The following is a 476-nucleotide window of genomic DNA, read 5'->3' on the forward strand; positions in this document are numbered from 1 at the left end:
GCGGATGTCTGAGGCTAGGTTTTTAAGAAGAGGTTAGATGAACACCTTGCTGGGGTTGTTTGACCCCAGTACTCTTTCCTGCCATGGTAGGGGGTCGGAGTAGATGATCTTCTCAGGTCCCTTCCGACCCTAGAAACTATGAAACTATGAGTCACTCAGGGGTTCAGTAAAGCCCTGGTAGTCCTGTCAATTTGCATAACTCCCCCACTACTCCTAAGTTGTTTTGTTTTGTTTTGTTTTGTTTTTTCCTGCTATTCAAGGAAGATGACTCCAAAATTAAAGCTACCAGACACCTAATATGTATTTAGAAGGGAGCAGGCTGAGGGAGGAGATAACAAAAGACAGCCAGAGAGCTTTTATTGGGTCTGAATGAATTACAGTTAACAGGGCCAGGTAAGCTTCATCCCAGGGTCCCAAAGAAACTGGTAAAGGAGATCTCGGAGCCCTTGGCAATGATTTTCATGAAGCCATGGCAG

Source organism: Gavialis gangeticus, unplaced genomic scaffold, assembly GCF_001723915.1.
Source record: "Gavialis gangeticus isolate Ggan-Ray unplaced genomic scaffold, GavGan_comp1, whole genome shotgun sequence".
Lineage (NCBI taxonomy): Eukaryota > Metazoa > Chordata > Crocodylia > Gavialidae > Gavialis > Gavialis gangeticus.